Raw genomic sequence first — 22500 nt, forward strand, 5'->3', positions numbered from 1 at the left:
GCTGTTCTTATGACTGTGGTTGTATTTGCGGTTGTGCTGATAGTAGTTATGGTAGTAATTGTTGCTGTGGTAGTTGCAACTATAGTAGTTGTGGCTATGATAATTGTGACTGTATTAGTTTAGGTCTTGTTGTTGGATTTGTGGATTCTTGTGATTGTGAATGTTGTGGTTGTAAAGCATGGAGACCGAGACCAGTTTACCTTCGCATCTCTACCACCACCGGCCAGAACACCAAAGGTCGTAAATGAATTAAAACGAAGAAAAACATTAGAAACAAATGGAGCCAATTCCACCTCACTCTGAATGCCTATTTTTCATTTTTGAAACCATGAAGCCTGTCTTAGGGCAGTGTGTCATTAAGAATTATATAGTCTCCTAGTGGTAAAACAAGACTTTAGTTAGTCTGTTTCATTTACAAAAAAGTAATAAATTGATAAGTCGATATGGTTGATTGTGAATATATTGTTTTATTTCTTCGTCCAGTCTCGTAAATGGCAGTCATATCCTTAACATCTCCAAGTCTCATGAACTCAAGGGTATATATACGTAACATTCTAGTCAAAATCAAAATTCATCCAACAATTCGGGTACTTGATTATCCCACTATATGTGTGTGTGTGTGTGTATGCGTGAGTGTGAGTGTGTGCGTGCGTGATCGTGAATGTGAGTGGGTGTTAGTTCGTGAGTGTGTGTTCATGAGCGAGTGAGTGAGCCATTCAGTCAGTCAGTTAGCCAGCCAGTCAACGGCTTAATGTAAATGAAAGCCGATTTATATTTGCATTTACCCTCAAGTGCGTTTTTCTTTCGCAACGGAGAGTCTGTAATAGCCTTAATGCAAACTCATTACGACCTTGCGTTGGTCCGTTCATCCTATTTAGTAACATTAAATGCTGATGGAATGGAACAGAGTTTGATAAGTTACGCAATCGACTCTTGTTTTCTTTGAGGAGAAGGAGGAGGATTGTGTCAAAGGAGACGCTATTTGTGATGTATTGGACCCGGAAGCGTACCAAAAATTGCCCCTTTTAACTTGTTGAATGTTCAGGAGATTACCTCATCTGATTAAAAAAAGTTGCGTAACTATCAACCACTGTAGAATATTCGTAAAAATTCAACATGGCGTCTTTCCCAAATTGTTTAACTCGTCTATTTCGGGGACAATATGTACCTGAATAAAACCAATTGGTGTTATACCACTATAATGAAGAGGCTGAAATCGCTTTGTAAAATTTTACACCTCTTCAAGAACCATCCACCAGCTTCGTAAACTCATCCATTGTTTGGTAGTTTTATCTAAAACGTTTGCCACCCAGATTTAACAGGAGTTTGCAGTAAACTAAACAAAATAGCTTGGCCTGAAACTAGAATATATGGGAATTCAATATTTCGTTAGCAATAATCAGCGCTTCCATCATTTGGGACAATACGCACCTAAGTATTATTATTATTATTATTATTATTATTTTTTATTTTTATTTTTATTTTTTTTGAGAGAGAGAGAGATTATTCTCCAACCATAAGAAATGCTGCGTGACTCTGGTCCATAGAGATACCACGAAAGTTTCTTAGATAAATGGGGAATTAACCAATACCAACATAATAAAACCAGATTTGTTACAAACTGATATGTACACTTTGCCACATTATACTACGAGTTGATGTCAGCATTAGCCTGTGGATATATTCACGCATGTCTGAAGATTTTGTAAATATCAAAACTCCAAACCAAGTTAGCCTTTTTTGAATGACTTTTAGGGTGCTGTGCACGATTATCTGAAGTATTGTGAACGCTAATATACAAATTCCCAGAAGTTAAATGTCTGGAGTGATTAATTTCCAGTAAATGTAGAGAAAAGTAAATTTAAGTTTTTATAGTTCAAGTAGTCTACGACCTAAGCTTTCGTAATCCAGCAATTCTAGCTAAATAAACAAACATACAAACAGTTTTATACTAGAGTGTATAATAAGTCTAATAGAAGAACGACTGTATAGAAATGTACAGCAAGCACTCTAGAAGGACAGGGATTCTTAGAATCTAAGTGTATGTCTATTCTTTCCTACGGGCTTATGCTAAGGCTTTTCAAATCTCTCCGTTTACTGTCCGGGACCCAGGAATGCACTTTTGTAAGAGACACTTGTAAGTATATGTATACTGGTACCGTAATTAGTTTCGGGAGTTGAGGATAGGAAGGAGGAGATACTGAATAGCTGTGTGAGTGTATATGTGTGTGTGCATGTGCGCGCGCGCATGTGTGTGTGTGTGTGTGTGCGTTTATCTGTCTGTCTGTCTCTGTCTAAGCGTGTATATGTGTGTGTGCGTGTGTGTGTGTGTGTGTGTGTGTGTGTGTGTGTGTGTGTGTGTGTGTGTAAGTGTATGTGTGCGTGCATGTGCATATGTATGTGTGTGTGTGTGTGTGTGTGTGTGTGTGTGTGTGTGTGTGTGTGTGTGTGTGTGTGTGTGTGTGTGTGTTTGTGTGTGTGTGTGTGTGTGTGTGTGTGTGAGACTAGATTGAGTATGCTTAAGCGAATACCACTAAGGTTAAAGGTGCAATCCAGCTATTTCGAGCTCTTAGCCTAAAGTCTAAAACCAAGATGAATAAAACCAACTGGCGTTGTTCAGAAAAACAAATCCACGAAGAGGAGACCATCGGGTTAAAAGTTACGATGACAAAACAGTACGATTGGAGACACTTCTATACTTAAGGAAGTCGGATCAAAAGTGCGTTAAGTGTTTATCCAAGTAAATCCGTTCAAAGGGTTTCAAAGGTCAGGTGTAACTACTTATATGCACATCTCTACTGGGTAGGACCTGTTTCCTTAAATGAAAAGAGCGAAGAGATTAGATATAGAGAAGGTAGTACGTCCGACACATCTAGATACAAAGTAGTTCTCGATTCTTGATAGAATGTCTTGGTGCTAGACAAAGTAAAATCTAATAGAGGCAACATCATAGTGATGGATTTGATTAAGATTAATTCCTCTTTGATATGACATCAAGCTATTATTTGAATGAAGTGTTCTTGTATAAATTGGTAGAGGATTCGTGAAGAAGTTCATCCTAGCGATAATGTTGGAGTTGGACAGAGGCCGAAGACATCTAATTAATTTTAGTCACTAATCATTTTATTTAATTTTATTTTGTATCATTTAACTTTATTTGTTTACACATTTCAGTTGTTTAGTTATTCGTTTGTTAATTCATTTATTCATTTACTTTCCACTCGACCTGTTATAGTGTCCAGTCTTCTTGGAGTTCGACAATCCTGGATGCAGAGACCCGTTGCACTTGTCACGAAAAGAAAGGAAAGACTGCAAACATTTGTATATAGATTGATAACGATGAGTAATTTAAGATATGATGCTAATGGACTGAAAAGTAAACTCGGTGGCAATTAGGAGAATTGCTTGAAAGGGAAGTGATTGATTTAGAACTTAATCAGCTTGATGTAGGATTGCATTGTAATCAGTTTGTCAATCCGAGCTATGCCTGTGGTTAGAAGCTATTATATGAAATAGATTTTCTTAACATGAAGAAGATAGAATCGGCATAGAAATATATCGTTAGAATGAGTAAATAGAATGACGAACTGAAAATGTATACATTTCTCGTTCCTTGGGTAGTCTAGATATGGAACAGATGCATTGATGAATGTTGCCGTGATATGGTTCAGACAGGTGTTGAGCATTGTTAAAGACAGATTGAACCTAAGGGTAATTAGATACAATGGAGACGCCTTCGGCCACATCAGTTGCTTGTTATACCTTCTGAAGAAGTGCCCTGCCTCGAATGCAAGGAATATGAACAGATTATTGTGACTTACTCTTTGTCAAGAGCTGAATAAGATATTTTGATATTAACCAAAACAATAGTATCATCTGGCCTTAACTAGTTCATTATTTGCTACACGTTGCGTTCTCGTGGAAGGGTTAGTATTGGAGCGTCTTTGAAATCAGAAATTCTAGAATTCAGTTACAGGTACAGACAGGACTGTTTCTCTGGAACGAACTTGAGCCTCGATTAATCGAGATCTTCATCAGTTCGGAGTCTGAACTGTATCTGAGTGAAATCGTGTAACTGAAGGGGAGACCAGTTTCTGTAGTGTAAATGTTGAATTATATGTACATCATCTTTGAGTAGTTCTTTAGAATCTTTCCTATGAAAAACTATTTCACAAAATTGCTCGTTATCAACGGGAACCATTCTTAAACATATGTATACAGACATGTATCAATATATATATATATATATATATATATATATATATATATATATATATATATTCCATTTATAGAGTCTGTGATCTTTCATGTCATATGGGGATATACAAGTACACATAGAATAGTCCTACACGTTCTTCTTATAATGTGGACAGTAGAAACGTAATGAAATTCATAAAACTTTGGTTATGTGGTATTGTATCCCATGAAACAATATTTTGCTCAGTTGTGACGTCCATGAAGTTCTACTGTGGATAGGGTCTACTTCAAGACGAGATGGCTTCAAAGCCATATTTCTAAAACCTTTTACCAACCTTGGAGAAAGGCTTTTATCATTCGAAAGTAGAATTTGACTAACTTCAATGGCTATATTTGTAAAATTTACAGATAGATTTTCTAGAGAAATCCAGTCATTTTGATGAAAATCTAGGTAGAATTTGATCAAGGTAGAAAGGGTTTACAAATTCAGTCTCTTCAGTGCAGGATTGTCCCACAATTGAATAAAATCACTGAACGTTATCCAGAAGGAAATGTATGAAATATGGCCCACTTGTTAAATAACTAAAATGAGATATGGGGACGTACAAACTTGTTGGAAAAGATAAATATTCCATAGGAAAGGGAATGATGTGTACATTGTCATCTCCTCAGACAAACAAAAACCGTCAGAGGGACAATGTGCGCCACAATTTTAAGGAGAGGCATTGATGCAAGTGAGTGTGGGAATGAATGAACGAAAAAATAAGCCCCATTGTTCCTCTTTACATTTGAAGGAACGAGGCCAGGCCATCGTCCATTCAGCCTTAGAGCGTGGGTAGGAGAAATATTGTTCTCTCCAACACAGCCACAAGATGGCAGACAAACTGAAAAAGGTGAACTTGTATAAAGAGTCTATCTAAGGTCTAAAGAGTCCTCTTTCACCCAAATGTGCGTACAGCCAGGGTGAGTGGGTATCACGATCTTAGAGGCCAACTCAAGTTCAGTTAGAAAAGAGGCGAGTTCGGAACACAGTGGGGAACATTGAGGAACAATAAAATAACAGAACGGAAAGAATCGGATAGTTTACACCAAGTGAGACGATGCTGAAGCTATCGCCTACTCATCTGAACAACATGTTTAAGGAAGTCACTGTTCCGCTAAATGCTCCCGCCACCGCGGATCTAAGAAGCCGCGGCGCGTTGGAGCAAGCGTAACGGGGGAATAAATGAAAGCAAAGTTGGAGAGGAAAAAATGGGTCTGGAATGTTGGAGTTTGCATAAGACGAGAAATGATTTGCAACAATCGAGTGCAATCAACGGTTTAATTGGATCGAGACAAGTGGTGAGCTTAACGGGTTGCCGGGAGGAAGAGGAGGAGGAGGAGGAAGAGGAAGAGGAGGAGGAGGAAGAGAAGGAGAGATGGCAAGCGGACCTCGCTTCCGCCTCGGCCTTCGCCTCCGTTTTGGGGATAAATGACTCACGAGAGGCAGACCAGCTCTACCACGTATTGTTAATGCGTTGTTTCAGAGTTTTATTTATTTGTTTGATTGTCCATTTGTTTATTTATTTATTTGTCTTTTTATTTGTTTGATTTTCTATTTATTCATTTTTTTATTTTTTAGTGAAAGGGTCGCTACTTTGCTGAAAAACTGGTGTTGCGCAATAAGTAAATAAATAAATAGATAAATGGGGAAATGAAAAATAGATAAATTAAGTAATAGCTGAATAGATATATGAATGAATAAAATATAAGAATAGATGAAATAGAGAAAAAAAAGTGTCTCGTGTACTTTAGAGTCTTGGGACTAATGAAGAGAGGTTGAATTCTCACTAACCGATGATGATGGTGATGATAATTATGATGATGATTGTGATGATGATGATAATGTTGATATTTATGCCATTCCCTAGGCTGTATGACCAAGCAGCCCCGTCTATACGTGCCACCCTCCAGGTTGGCAAAAATTTCTTGTGACAGTTTGGCCCCCAACATTTCCTGAGATTAGAGGGCGGTCCGACGACGTAGACGCCAACACACCAGGACTCCTAACCGAAGAAGTACCTCATAGATGAATAGAATAGCCTGCCACTAGTCAAAACAAAGCAACAAGTATCCACGGCCACATCCGGCACAAACAAACAGATGGATAAATTATAATACAAGTACTGAAAAAATATATATGAATACTGTCTAAGTCTTGGCCCTGAAGACGTCCTTCTTATATTTTTTCAAGCTATCGCCTGGCGTGTTTCACCAGTTGAGGGCTGAAAAGTTTTAAAGCTATCAATTAGTCCCTTCACTCCGATTTTTCCCCAATGCCAAGTGATTTAATTAATTTAAAGATATTTTGAACTGAATAGGTTAATACCTCAATTAAATCGATGAAAGCCTTGATAGATTTGGTTACAGACAACGCCAGGTGATGCCATTCAGCCTAAGCGGTTAAGAGTGTCTAAGTTTCTAGATGAATAGTTTTGGTTCGATGAAAAATATAACCTTGTTTTAGTTAATGCCAATTTAATTTTTTCAACTTTGAGGGTTCTCTCAGACATTCCCTTTTACCCAGAAATATTTCTGATAAGTTTTAGTTCAAGCTGCAGAACTTCATTCAGATGACTGTAGACCCCTGAGAAGAAAAAAGCGTCTCCGATGGTAATATAATTTTGAATTTTGTAAATTATATATATATATATATATATATATATTCACACACACTGAATGGTCCCCAGTGCAGATCTTAATCTTTTTTCAACCACATTATCTTTTTACTTTTAATTCCATGTCATCACGAACGAGACTGACAATGCGCACGTCGGAGACATATACTAAAACTGATGCGAAGCGAAGCCAAGGGCTCGAACCTCAGCTCAGACGTATCAAAGTAACAGTGACTAACCACTGCGCCATCAAGAGAGATATAAGTTGAGTACAATTTCTTATATTTGTACTCAACTTTTATCTCTCTTGATGGCGCAGTGGTTAGTCACTGTTACTTTGATACGTCTGAGATGAGGTTCGAGCCCTTGGCTTCGCTTCGTATCAGTTTCCGTATATGTCTCCGACGAGCGCATTGTCAGTCTCGTTCGTGATGACATGGAATTAAAAGTAAACAGTTAATGTGGTAAAAAAAAAATATATATATATATATATATACATTATTATATATATATATTTATATATATATATATACACGAGAGGGCGATGAAAAGCAATCTATATTCTCGCTTCAGAGCTTCATTCACATAACAGTAGATCCTTGTGATGAAAGCATCTCACAATGGGAATAGAATTTTAGATTTTGAAATATATATATATATATATATATATATATATATATATATATTGATTTAAACTATGACAAATGTAACTGAAGGCGGAGGAAGTATACGAGGAATAAAGGAAAAATTTTACTGCCTCAGGCTCTTGATCACAAAGCTTTGTGATCAAGACCCTAAGAGTCGAAGCTTTAAGGCAGTAAAATTCTTCCATTATTCCTCGTATAATTCCTCCGCCTTCAGTTACATATATGTATATTTCTATATACATATACATATGTATATATATATGTATATATGTGTATATATATATAATGTATATATATGTATATATGTGTATATATATGTATATATGTGTATATATATATAATGTATATATATGTATATATGTGTATATATATATAATGTATATATATGTATATATGTGTATATATATGTGTATATATGTGTATATATGTATATATATATATATATGTATATATATATATATATATATATAACATTGTTCAATAGAGTGATGAAAAGCAATATATTCTCCTCAGGCTATTATCAGAACAACTGTTCTTAGCTACTTTCCATTCTCTCTGCAGAGGACTTAACATTGCAATTTCAAAACGCGTTTTTCAATTTCAGTCTATTGTTTGCCTGTAAAATGAATATATATTTTTAATTGCAACTATGAAAGTTATGATAAGTTCAAAGCGTGATTTGATAATCGATCTAGTATGAATACATTAAGTAACCGATCTCCTGTGTGAGAATATTTCCGTAACAGGAGAAAGACTGTGGAATGTGTCACACGGTTTAAAAAATGCACGGTTTCACCTCTTATTTCGGCTCTGTTAAATATTTTATAACTATGCAAAACCTGGACTAAATAAATAAATTACAATATTATGAACTTAATTTCAAGAGCCTCTCTGCGCACGCACACACACACACACACACACACACACACACACACACACACACACACACACACACACACACACACACACACACAACGGCGCAGTGGTAACGTTCGTGGCCGCTATTACGGCGGCCCGGATTCGAGTCCCGCCAAGGACTGAAATAACTTCAGTATTGCTGTGCTGCGAGTCGTTACTCCACCTCGTGGGCGAGGAGTTAAAGTTGTGTGTGCATGTAAGGTCACAGCATTAACCATAGATCGGTCATGTATGAGGTCTGAATTCTCTTTCGGGAGGGAAATAGCTGTCGATCACGAGTCCAACATGTAATCCAAGACCATGGTGAATCGCACACACAAACACACACGCAATTACACACACACGCGCAAACACACACAGGGAAACGCACATACACACACACGCGCGTGCGCGCGCACGTGCACACACAAAAAATCGACGGAAGTGAGAACAAAAGCTATAAATTATTCCACTTTTGAGCTCAAAACAATCGCACTGCACATGACCATTTGCCTTAAGGTGTTTGATCCCATAGAGCCATATAATAGGATCTTTCTCCTGCGGCCATCTTTGCTATTCGAAACACTCTCCATTCGAATGGCTCGCGATTCGAACCATTCGAAGCACTCGATGCAAAACGTTCCTTGAATGTAAAGCGGCAATGGAAGTTAACGTTTCAATATGTGCTCAGCCAATAACGATTCGAACTAATTTCACGAGTGCGTTTCTAAACACGGCCAGAATGGGGCTGGCACACACAGGTGAAGAGCTTTATCAATGAAAAGGGGCACAGGTGGATGGCTGGGCAAACGGCGAGGGAGGCGCGCGGAGAGACAGGTCTGGAAGAAAGTGTCCGGGAATGAGGGGCAATACAGGCGTAATGGGGTGGATTGGGAGCGGCGAATTGACTCTATGAACACAGCTAGGAGGTTTGTATTTTCCTATTCTGGTTAATGTCGTGTGGTTTTTTTTGTTTACTTGGTGAGAACTAACTGGCAATAGTTAGATTTAATCTCTAAAGGACGCTTTTAGGTTGAACGGGAGAGGGTAAGGATGAAAACTTGAAGATTATCTTGTAGATAGATTAAGAAGAGACACTTAGAACTACGTCTAGCATGCACGGTTATCTTAACCTGCTGACCAAACTTCGACGTCACACTTTACATTTTTTGTTTTGGCGACTATATTTAACTGAAGTCTGGACCTCGTACTAAAGAGGTTAAATTTTGTTCTGCACAGACAAAGGATTTCCTTTAGTTGAATGTAAACGTCCGACGGGGGATCGAATAAACACTGAAGGAAAAGGCATGAAAGGAATTTATCGAGAGTGGAGGGGCTTCACCTCTGTTGAATAAAATCGCCTGGCCCCAGGTAGGATAGATATTTAAATCATAGAGCACGGTGAACGTGTGTAGAGGTGACCCGTATCAGTTCTTGCTTCATCCCCACGCCTCGCGCCAGAAGGTCATTAATGGGATGAAGGGTGGACGGAGGAAACTAACCATTTTATATTATATATTTGTTTATTTTTACTGCATTACGTTGATGCCCCCTCTCTCCTCCTCCTCCTCCTCCTCCTCCTCCTCCTCCTCCTCCTCCTCCTCCTCCTCCTCCTCCTTCTCTTCTCTTTCAACTCCTCCTCTTTCTCCTTCTCCTCTTCCTCTCCTCTTCTTCCCCCTCGTCCTCCTCCTCCTCCTCCTCCTCCTCCCCCTCCTTCTCCCCTCCACCCTCCTTCTATTCTTCTTCCTTCTCTCCTTCCCCTTCCTCCTCCTCCTGTTCAACCTCCTCCTCCTACTCCTACTCCCCCTCCTTTTCCCTCCTCCTCCTCCTCTTCCCCCTCCTCCTCCACCCTCCTCCTCCTCCCCTCCTCCTCCCCCTCCTCCTCCTCCCCTCCTCCTCCCCCTCCTCCTCCTCCCTCCTCCTCCTCCTCCTCCTCCTCTCCACCTTCCTCTCCCCTTCCTCTTCCCTCCTCCCCGTCCTCTCATTCTCGAACGGACGGTTGACCTATAGGGTAGCGGAGTCTCGTAGTGCTAATCTACTCTACCTTTCGTCATATGATTTTAATGAACTGGGCGGCGAAAGTCCGGCTGTCCAAAGGCTTATACATTGGGCTGAAACAGTGAATACCCAAAGTGGTGGTGATATGCAACTCAGCGTGAATGGAAAATCGCACAAATATTACGATATACAGGAAGCCTTTGATCGGGACGAGGGTGACAAGTCGACAAAGGTTCTTTGTATGTCAGGTTTACAAGCAAGGGAGGCTTGGTTCATCTGTATGTGAAATGAAGCGTAGAACTTGCGATTCGTACAACGAAATGGGCTTTAAATGACTCCCTTAGTATATTGAATTGATATATATAGATTCTCAGCCTCATACCTTTTGGTGATTAAATTCAGCTGCAAAAAAAGTACATAGATGCCTTTTAACTATTATGAATTCTCCAATTTTTTTATGTTTTGGTTATTTGTTTGGTAGTAACAGATGATTTTATTCAACAAGAACTATCCCCAGCTATAATAGTACACAATAGATATTTATTGAGAATGTTAGGATAGTTGTTAATTGTGTCATGTTGCTACCAAGTATTCTAGAATTGTTTTCTTTTTTAAATATGGAAGATCGCGTGATTATCAGTTCTAGAAACGCTGGGAATATAATTCTTAATAAATATTGACCATGTGAGAGGCCCTGGGTAGCTATATGCATCTTGTGGCACATTGCAGACATTTTCGTTGCGTATCTGAAGCCCGGACCTCGGCTTAAACGGGGTCACAGTCGATCGAGATCCTATTTTGACCCGACTCAGACCATCCTTAATCTGAAAAGTAGAATAGTCGCTGCATGAATAATAAACTTGTGTTTGCACGCATCACCCTACTGTTGTTTTTCCTTTTCATAGGATAACACGAGTTGTATTGAAAAAGTATTCCGAAACAAGCTCTTCACCTCCATTGCGGAAATGAATACATATATGAAGCCTCCAGAAACAGAGGGCCATTCCCGCCACTTTTTCTGGTTTCGAGTAAAACACGGATCGTCAAAGGCGTAAGCCCCATATATATATATATATATATATATATATATATATATATATATATATATATATATATATATATATATAATGCGTGTGTGTTTGTGTATATATATATATATATATATGTATATATAATATATATATAATATATATCCATGCTTAACTCGAAACCAGTATACGTGGCGGGGATGCTCCTCTGTTTCTGGACGCCTCATATCTATACATACACCAAAAGGTCTCTTTCCTACAACCATCCCACACCCGTTCAAAAAACCGTTAGAAATAGTTGGTTAAATTCTTCAGACCAGTTGAGGGCGCAGAGACGGAATGGGAGCCTGGAACAACAGTCAAGTTTGACGAGGAGAAGAAGGAGAGGTTAAGCTTAGTTTATATACGTAGTTAAGTATACATTATGTGGGTTGTACGCGGTGCCTTCTGTGGGGAAGTTGGAGGTCTCGAGAGAAACCAGGTTAACAGTAAACTCGTTATTCTTAAATTCTTCATAACTGTGATAGTCTCGTAAGTTTGTGTTTTGGTGGGAATCGGGGGGTATTGATTAATTCTATCCAACAACATCGATTATGTATCTTATTCTGGCAAATGTCGAAAATTTTCTATGAATCGGTGACGGTTACGAGCAAGAGTTGATGCCGTGTTGGTGAACTTTCTGACTTTACAGATTTCTCATAAACTCTTTGGCCTCGACTAACACCAAACCGTAGAACCCTGAGCAAGGTTTTATGTATTCTATTATTCATTTATTTAGTTATGTATTTATTATTATTATCTATATTTTTTATCTATTATTCATTCAGTTCTTTGGTCCGACGTCGGATAGTTTTATTCATCTAAATTAAAATCCTAAAATGAAAGAGGTAAACGTCTGGCTTTTAACTCCACACGAAGACTAAGGAGAACTTAGTTATAGCCGGAGACGTCACCTTGGCCCAGCGTGTTAGATTACCCAGGGAAAGTAGCAAACACAGTTGGTCGGTCGAAATGAACCCGGACATGCGATGTGGGAATGGAAATAAACGCTCCATTCGGCACACGAAATAACGGCGACAATTGACAATTTACAAAACGTTTGTATGTTGTCATGCAGGCCGCGAGGACGAGGGCGCCGGCTTCTGGAAGTGAGAGGGTAGATGGATGTTCGTTCGAACCCGCTAAAGTGTCAGCACGTGATGGCATGAAGGGCGTTAATAGATAAAATATATATATATATATATATATATATATATATATATATATATATATATATATATTCATGCCTAGCTACACCGCAGAGCAAGAAGTGGTTATAAATTTGAAAAATAACTGTTGTCTAAAACTTAGAAAAATAACCGACGGCTCCAAAACTGAAAAATAACCGGCTGCAATTTTGAAAAATAACCGTTGAATGCAATTTTGAAAAATAACCGTTGGCTGCAAATTTGAAAAATAACCGTCGAATGTAATTTAAACAAAGCAACTCTGCTGCAATATTTAAAAATAACCGTTACCATGGGACACGTGCTTGCCTTGTGACAACGGCAACTCTCGTGTCTTGATAGATAGGACAAAGGTGACGTCGGCCGCTAAGCGACTACCGGTGTGAGTGTTGGAAAGTGGAGAGAACAAATGAATATCGGAGGAAAGAAAAATCAATCTGAAAGCAAAGTAAGCTTGCCGATTAATTCGTGAAATCATTTTTCAAAGCGATCTAGTTGAAGCTCATTTTTGTGCTCATTTCTTCATCTATTTTTCTAACTTTTATTCTTGGTATAGCTTGAAGGACGTCAGGATATTTGCGGAGAGGGAGTGGGTAGAAAGAAATAGAAAAAGATGAAAAGGATAAAGAAAAACTGGAAAATTGAAAAAGGTATGTTGAACTCGTCTACTTCCTCAGTTGGATCATTCACTTATCGTTAACAGGAACAAAATGTATCTGTAAAGTATGCCACTAAGAGGCTTTATCCTATGTACCTTTGTGTGTACTTTTGCACAATGAAATATATACCAAGAATTTTGACTGAATATAATCATTGAGCATCAGCCAGAATATAATATCTTAAAACCACGCCACTAGAGTGCTCTGGCGGCGTATACGAAAGTGTGCTGGTCTTGCCGAGTTGAAGGTTCGAATCCCGCACTTCTCTCCGATTCCCACCAGGAACTGTTACCTGCCCCACACAGTCCAAGCACAAAGGGCAAAGGAGCAGCTACGGGCCTCCTGGCGTAGGCTTCTTAATTTCACTGTGTGGAATTGGTTGAACAGAATCCCGGAACATATTTCAACGAGATGTGTTGAAATGTTGTAGTGATGACTAGGCAATGCGTCTGTGAACGTATAGAACTAGATAGTGAATCAGTTTACAAGCACGTTCTTGATAACTGTGGAGAGGAGTTACTTGTTTTAGTATTATTGTAAAACGAGGAATATAAAACCGATCGTCAGAAGGGATGGGGGTGATATTGTATCAAGTCACTACAGATAGTATGAGAATATAAAAACCTAAGAATGAAAGAGACTACAGTTCCGTGTCCATTACCACTTATCATCCCAATCCATAGTTGTTTAACCTTCACTTAAAGCAACTGATAATTCCACTGCTCACTATATGGTTACTAAGTCTATTCCATTCGTTAATCACTCTATGAAACCCTTTCAATATAGTGATGTCCTTTAGAGATTTTATTCTGGTTTACGACAGACTATTTAAATTACAGGAGTGAGGAAAGGGGCAGAAGGGAGTGTTTTACCGTATTAAAACAGGTAGAGATTCTTCTTCTATTTTCTTAATATCTCGATTTGTATCGTTAGAATGTCTTCAACTAACCGATGATAACTTTCTAAGTGTGAAGAAACACTCGTAGAAGGAAACTGTCAAGAGGAGAAAATACAAACATGTTACCAACATGTGACATATATGTTACCAACATGTGACATACATGTTACCAACATGTGACATTCATGTTACCAACATGTGACATACATGTTACCAACATGTGACATACATGTTACCAACATGTGACATACATGTTACCAACATGTGACATACATGTTACCAACATGTGACATACTTGTTACCAACATGTGACAGGCATGTTACCAACATGTGACAGGCATGTCACCAACTAATGACAGATATGAGGAGACGTCACTCTGTACTCCCCACAGTACTGTGACACTTGAACGTAACACATGTTCGTGTTATGAGTAAAGTTTAATTCCTTACACTTCTTGAAAAAAAATATTATGTAGGCACGGTGATTTCAATTGATCAGGGTTTTACTAAAGGGGTAGAGCTGTCAGATTGACGCAAACGGACTCTGCATACATGTGAATTGGAGCGCAATATGTCTCTTTACGTTGTGTCTGTCAGATACTGGGAATAGACACGAGCACGCTTTAATCGCATCTTGAAATACTGAACTGTGGTCAGTTATACGTTTGTGTATTTATGTTTGTTTAAATCATTTATGGATGTATTTGTTTTGTTTTACTACCTTTATCATGATAACTTCTGTTATCATTGTTATTGTTATTGTCGTTATTGTTATTATCATTATCATTAGTATGGTTTTTCCATCACTATTATCTTTGTTAATACCTGTAGTATCATCATCATCATCATTATTATCATCATTACTAATATCATTATTACTTTTACTATTACCATCATCATATTCTTTTTTCTTTTGGCATCACTAGAAACACTTATGGCCCAGATCATTTCCCACTGACGTGTCCCTTTGTATTCGAACAAACATTAGGGATCGAATTCGGGTCTTTGTATTTACGAAACAAGCTAATAGACCGACACAATATAGCATTAGCACAGACACAATATAGAAAATGGCCGCTAGTCACTAAATCTGCGAAAGAAGGTTTATCTCTTTTCTTTGCAGAACAGTGAACAGTTAAGGGATTAAAAGGACATAAAAGGCCCGTAAACCACCACTCCGCAAAGGATAGAGAAGAGAATGTTCATGTATAAAAAGTGCCGGAAGAAGGTGAGAGTTCTCGTGCTGTTGAGCTGTTCATGACTCCTTATGATCTTCAACTATTCATAACCGTATTGACTTGAATATATATTCATGGATAACTCCAAATGACTTGATTAATCCATGTTTAAATAGTACCTATGATAATGAACTTCTCGATCTAAGTAATGGGTTGTAGGATTCAGTAGTTTGCTGGTTGATTATCGGGGTTATCTGTCTGATTATAAGTTAAAGGATAATCTGAAGACTTAATACTCGTATTGGTAATATGTGTATATATATATATATATATATATATATACATTATATATATATATATAGTTGTGGCTTACATTAGACCATTGTATTCATCATATGAATGTTCAGGCTAAGGCTGGGCAATTTTATTCAACTGAAAGGTCTAATTAGACGGAGTCATCTCAATACAAAAAGTTAGCAGAGTATATTGGCATTTGATTCATGGCTTAAATTAAACTACTTTTTTGCGCAATCCGAAATAAAAGAAATTGCCAAGCAAATTTGTGATTGAAAAGTGATTTTTTTTTTTATTATTAATTCTTTAATTTGAAATACGAAGAATTTGAAAGAGGTTTGCTTAAAACTCGTCTTGTTGAACCAGAAAGTATAAATATGTCGACAATGTTTGTCCATTTCGGAAAGGGAGACGTCGATAGATTTGGACCCGTATTTGAAGTTGAAGGCCGGGCCGCAGTCTGAACTAGCACCCTATGGATCGAGACCCCGAAATAAAATCATCTGTTGCTTCCAAATGGAAGGGTATACAATGCGGCACTTGTTAAATGTAATTCCTTCGTGGTTTGTTAAAGTCTCGTAACATTGCTTCGTGAAACAATAATGATACTCATAGATTTGTTAGTTTGTGAGTGAGTGAACATATTTGACAAGAAACTTAATCCAGTGTCTATCATAAACTGGTTTCGTCCTTAGTAAGCTTACAGGTAGACCCCCGACACATCCCCTCTACCTATAGGCAAACGCTACTGATTTGTCTGCAACAGCCACATCTCATGGGTTTAACATAATTTTTATATAACGTGTAAAATCGTATTCGCTACGTTCACTATTGTGGCAGCTTAGATTTCTTTTCTAGTTAAAACTAGTCGATCATCACACACACACACACACACACACACACACACACACACACACACACACACACACACACACACACACACACACACACACACACACACACACACACACACACACGCACGACTCGATGCCGCCGTTGGTAGAATTCCTGGCCACCACTACGGTGGTCCGGGTTCGAATCCTGCCCAGGGCTGAAATAATTTCTGTATCGCTGCGTTGCGAGTCATTACTCCAATTCTCGTGGGTGGGGAGTTGGTGGTGTGTTTGCGTGTAAGGTCACATCATTACCCATAGTTCGGTCATATATGAGCTCTGAGCTCTCTTCCACCAGGGAAATAGATGTCGATCACGAGTCAAACATGTGATCCAAGACCATGGTGAATCACACACACACACACACACACACACACACACACACACACACACACACACACACACACACACACACACACACACACACACACACACACACACATGCACGCACGCACCCACACACACACAGAATCAGTCATTTGATCCCCGTTCTAATTCAGGATTACTTAACGACTGCATAGAATTGACTACTATCAACAAAAAATAAGTGTATATATATATATATATATATATATATATATATATATATATATATATATATATATATATATATTTACAATAAAAATATTCTACATACGGCGGCCCCTGGAGGGCAAAGTTTGGAATCAGCGTCGGAATGACTGCGTTCACTCCATCGTTACCACTCCAACTACCCGATCATTGGAGTATCGATACGTAGAAATGGCTAATAAACTCCGTTCCGCTCTCTTGCCTTAGTTCCACTTTACTGAAACTCACCGAATCATTCTGAAAGAGAGAAAGAGAGAGAGAGAGAGAAAGGAAACAGTCACACTGTGCCATCTATCGGTAGAAATGTGCATCGGCGTCCTTTTTCTCTCAAATTGAAGAATTTATGATCCTCAACGGTGGTCGTAAAGTTGAGGAAGCGAACGGAATTTAGTAGCCGACTGTACATCATAAAGCAGGTGTATCTAGGATGCTTGAAAATACAGTTCTGTCCTCAGTTTTGAATTCAAGTATGTCTCATTCTTGGCAGCGGATGTTAGACGATATATGTAACAAAACTTTAGTAGTAGATTATATAGGAGAAAACAATGTCTTGAACGCAGAAAAATGGTAGGAATATGTATCTAAAGAAGGAATTTGCTTTCGTCCAAAAACTGTTGTATATTGATGCCAAAGACCATCAGACGATTTGTATCCGCTATTTATTCATTTATTTATTTATTTATTTATTTTTTTTTAAAGAGGGGTCTCAATATGTCTTGGGTCTACCTCTTTCTTGTACACCCTCCCTGGACAATATTCATATTCTCAATGGATTTTAAACAAACATATTCGGTAGCCCCCAAGGAGAAAGATGGGGGAGCACATATTGACAGAAAAAACTCCATTCTTTCATATATCTTAGGGTGGCAATGGAGAAAAACGCAAGCGGAAGTGACTAATACGTCGACAGCGAGGAATTGATAAAGCGTTTTGTACATCGTTAAGCAATTAAAGGTCGAGTGTTTTCCGGATCGGTAACGCGAAAGGGATCAAATCTTGTTGAAAGCGATCAAATCCTTTACGAAACGATCAAATACTTTGTAACATTGAACACGTTTGAGAGATGAAACGAACGCTTCGTGTATTGAAAACGTATACGAGATTAACCTTTACGACATGACGGCGCCGTTAACATTTTTTTTGTTTTTTATTTATTCACTTTTTTTTTCACTGAAAAAGGCATCACCATAGCAAGAACATTGAAGGCTTCTTTTGTCTACAGGTGGCGTTCCAATATGGAATATGAATTTTTTAATGACTTTATATGTATTGACTAAAATATTTCATAAAGTAGGTAACATTCCTGCTTTAAATTATGAAACAAAACTCACATATTTGTTGATATAGAAGAGTCTCTAACATAGAGAATCTTGTGAATTTATTTCGGAAAAGGAAAGAATATATTATGTGGCTGAGACGACGAGAATGACTGAAGAAGGAACTGTCGAACCGTACTCTTTCTGTCTTCTTTCGTCCCTCAAGTGAATGAAATCTTCGGCCAGAACGATGTCAGTGAGGTATGTTACCGTGACAAAGAAACTAATTTACGAAGTAAAAGAAAAAATAAGTAGTAGTGTTCTTTGCAACAGAGGAGCTCAGTTAATCAAAAAGAATCATTGTATATGTATGACTGGCATGAAAAATGTAAAAGAAAGCATGTTTTCTACATAGTCAGCTAGTAAATAGTTATATTTATTAATGAATAACAGTTGAGAATCGAAAGTTGTATATTACTTAAGTCTTTAACATAGCCCTGGGGATGATTCCTAACTGAATAAAGTATTTTGATACAAGTCAGAGACAAGACTTAAGGTGTATGCAACATCAGAAAAGTTAATCAAGTTTCGATTCCCACGATAGCCAGGGCTACAGGACCTCCTACGTTAAGAGGACGCCAAAATCATACGGTTCGAATCCCGAAGAATCAGTGCGTAGCATCAGTAACATCACACGGCCTTAAATATTCAAGCTCGGACAGAAGATACCATGCTTAACCACCTCTCAGGGCGTGTGTACGTTAAAATGTTAAAAATGCGAGAAGTTTGAGGATAGGATAATGGTTCTAAATATTATCATTCCAACACACGTGTCATACCTAGTTACCTCACAGATCTTTTGGTTCATGAAATTTGAGAAGGAAAATGAGTCTGAGGCCGGCCCCGAAGGTGAATAGAATGTATGAAGAGGATAAATGAAGCCATTGAGATCAAACCATTTGTTTGTAGTATCAACATTCAAACCGCATGTAACCGGGTTAACAGGCTTTCCAGAGTTATTCTAATCCTTTTCCCTCTAATGGGTCTTCCTACAGCTGATCAACGTTTAGAGACTGTATGATTATACTGAAAGGGTTAACAAGGGTTCGGCAGACATCCTATTGGATAATTCGATCGTGTTGTGTTAGTAAGGGAAGTGTATATAAAGCCAGGGTGATCTGAGTGTGGTGTACCATTTTTGGCTGATCCCAGACGGGTTTATTTGATTGAGGATTAACTCTTATCTTCACTGGGCCCAATATAATTTTTCTCTGTTGTTCCAGGCGAACTGGAGTCTGATCTGGTGTTTATTAGTTGAAGGGGACCTTACACACACACACACGCACACACATACACGCACATACATTGACATACACATACATATATACACACATACATACACATTCATACGCATACACACACACATGCACACACACATACACACACACGCACGCACACGCACACACACACACACACACACACACACACACACACACACACACACACACACATACGACTCGACGGCGCAGTGGTAGTGTTCACATCCGCTGCTACAGCGTTTCAGGTTCGAATCCCGCCCAGGGCTGAAGTAATTTCAGTATTGCTGCGTTGCGAGTCGTTACTCCAACTCTCGTGGGTGGGGAGTTGGGTGTGTGTGTGTGCGCGTGTAAGGTCACAGCATTACCCACAGATCAGTCATATACGAGCTCTGAGCTCTCTTCCGGGAGGAAAATAACTGTCGATCACGAGTCCAACACGTGATCCAAGACCATGGTGAATCACACACACACAGACACACACACACACACACACACACACACACACACACACACACACACACACACACACACACACACACACACACACACACACACACAAATAAATAGGTATACATAAGATAATGATAAGTGTCGTACATGATTGAGCAAATATGTCTCTGTCAACAGGCGACTTTTTTCGGATATATGAAACATCCTGGATTAGTTAGATATAGATGAAAAATATGAAATCACATTATTGTTCTAGGTGTCGCTAATCAACTTCCTCTTGCCAAAGTAAATGTCCCACGTGGCTCAATCTACCAACACAGTGACGAAAAAAACCCTCGTGGATTTTATTCAGATCATCGATTGGCTATTCTTTTTACCTGCAGAGGCCAGCTTACACTCGCAGTGCCAAGCTTCTAGTAACATTTTTCATAGACCTCGTTTTAGTTGTCGCCAAAGGACACGAGTCAACGTGAGATAGAAGTGTTTAATTTATACATGGTCTGGAGTGTGATGGTCTTTTTTCCATGCAGTCTCACGCCACAAAGAAATGACAGTAGAAAAGATTGTTTGCCTACGTTTAAAAAATTCTAAAGTGTTTGATGTAGCCATGGAGCAGGATGAGGAGAGAGTAGTTATGTGACTGTTTAGATCCAGAGAAAATATCCTTATTTGATCATACATTTTTATTTTCTAAGCTGAAATAAAATCTGGAGGGTTGAAAAATATAACGTAACGACGAAGTAATTTCGAATATGAAATTCACGAACAATAATTTTGTTTTAAAAAAAAATGTACAGGGAATGAATTTACTTTTAATGTAAAATGGAACGCGGGGAAATGTAGAAGAATATGTGCTTGGAAAGGAATATTGCTGTGAGAGAATTTACATCATTGCATAGCCGCACTGCCTCTTCTTATAGATGGAAATTACCAGGCAAGTTCCCGTGCACACATCCGATTCATCTTATTGTATTAGACTATCGATTTCATTCAGAGCAAGGGAGTCCCTACGATTGCATAGGATAGAGATAGTGCGTTCTAGTGAGACTTTCTCAAAAATCTAAAACCCTCAATATTCCGAAAAAATCTAAAAAAAAATATCAGATAACAGACGCACTATCTAGTATTCTAGTATATGTTCGAAATCCATTTTTTTATCAATATTGGTTATTCCACATTTTTAGGGATTTAAAAAAAAAGTATTTATAGTTTGTGAATCGTTCATTCTTGGTCACATTTGTAAGAGTAATTGTGACGAGAATCGGATATACGCTGTGGATCCAGCTTTCTCGTACTTTCTGGTAACGGTACACTTTTTACATGTACTGATAATTGATCTTTTTGTACCAGAACGCGGAATCTGCCAATCCCGAAGGAAGTGGCCTCTACGCACTATCCCAGGTATATCAAACCCTTGCAATGCCTGGTGTTGGTAGTGGTTGAGATAGAGAGCCCGTGTTCATTAACATGAACATTAAACTCGTCTTATGGCTATCGGAGGGAGGGAGTGGAGGAAGGTATGGAGAGTACATTACTGCATGTTAGATGCATGTATATACACAAACGCGCGCGCGTACACACACACACACACACACACACACACACACACACACACACACACACACACACACACACACACACACACACACACACACACACACACACACATATATATATATATATATATATATATATATAAAAAATATATATATATAAATATATATATATATATATATATATATATATATATATATATATATATATCATTACCATGAGATCGTACAAGTTTTCTAAAAGGCGAATGAAAAATTGGTGATAGCCAGAACAAAATATTTCAAGGTTAGATGATTTACTAGAGAATTGATCGAGTTTCTACATGATTTAATTCTCGAGATCCCAGATTTTTTTTCATAAGTGAATAAATTCGCCTGGATTTAGCTATAAGAGAAAAACTAAATGAAATATTATACGCTAGAGAATTAAATAATATTTTTACATCCATGGAAATGAACTAATTTACAGTTTAACCCACTGTTATTTGATCTGAATTCTCTTTATTGAACTTTTGGATTGGTTTGTGCAATCGACTCTGAAACGATAAACACTTCTATTGCTATTACTTTCATGTTGTTTCATTCCATCTGCCTCTAGAATTTTTTTTTTCTTTATTCTATTTCACTTGAGGTAACCTTCACTTGAGGTAACCTTCCTCAGCACTTATTTTTTAAAATACAATGATTGATAGAGATTGGACATGAAGTTGCAATGAAGGATTAATGTTAATGATTGAGTTCTTCAATTGCACAAAGGGTCGATTTTTTTTGCAATTGAAT

The 22500-nt window shown here is 38.2% G+C and overlaps 1 protein-coding gene across 4 annotated transcripts in view; it reads left to right on the forward strand.

The window, feature by feature from the left end:
- LOC143021407 (uncharacterized) overlaps positions 1-22500 on the forward strand; it is a 639877-nt gene that overhangs the window by 126232 nt on the left and 491145 nt on the right. For 2 of the 4 annotated variants that reach the window (XM_076178846.1, XM_076178845.1), the window contains exon 2: positions 15331-15435. The exons of the other annotated variants lie outside the window; for them this stretch is intronic. The gene's annotated coding sequence lies outside the window, so the exon portion shown is untranslated. The remainder of the gene's footprint in view (positions 1-15330; positions 15436-22500) is intronic. 4 annotated transcript variants of the gene reach the window in all.

The sequence above is a fragment of the Oratosquilla oratoria genome, chromosome 42, assembly GCF_046742065.1.
Source record: "Oratosquilla oratoria isolate Oo_2021 chromosome 42, ASM4674206v1, whole genome shotgun sequence".
Classification (NCBI taxonomy): domain Eukaryota; kingdom Metazoa; phylum Arthropoda; class Malacostraca; order Stomatopoda; family Squillidae; genus Oratosquilla; species Oratosquilla oratoria.